The sequence below is a fragment of the Nematolebias whitei genome, chromosome 18 (assembly GCF_014905685.2).
Source record: "Nematolebias whitei isolate Nwh7 chromosome 18, NemWhi1, whole genome shotgun sequence".
NCBI lineage: Eukaryota > Metazoa > Chordata > Actinopteri > Cyprinodontiformes > Rivulidae > Nematolebias > Nematolebias whitei.
This window is the reverse complement of record NC_056515.1, coordinates 39,799,829-39,800,336: the sequence shown is the minus strand read 5'-3', so window position 1 is coordinate 39,800,336 and position 508 is coordinate 39,799,829.

Below are 508 nucleotides of genomic sequence, written 5' to 3'. Positions count from 1 at the left end.
CTTTTAGCTACTGGCTTGTATTTTTCTGTCTTTAGCTACTAGCTTGTACTTTAACTTTTAGCTAGTCTTTCAGGTCCTTCAGCTTGTAGCTGCTGTTTTATCTTTTTTTAGCACAGGTTTAGAATTCACAGTATTTCAGCAGAAAATGACATTTTTCCAACTTCAGGCTGATGTTTCTGAAAACAGCAGCGCAGATGTTCGGCTGTGAGCGGAGACATTTTAACAACAACACCTGGTTTGGTCTGAGCTCCGGCCTCGAAGCAGGAACACACGGTTCTGATCCAACACCAAACACAGAAACATCGGCCACTTCTGGGTCAGAACCCAAGGAGAAAATAGATTAACCTTAACTGAAGAAAAGCATCAAAGAACCGACTTCCTGTCCTGTCCTTTCAACATAAAACTGCAAAAACCAACTTCCTGTCCTTTCAACATAAAACTGCAAAAACCAACTTCCTGTACCGACCCTTCAAAATAAACCTGCAGACCAACTTCCTGTCCCGACCCT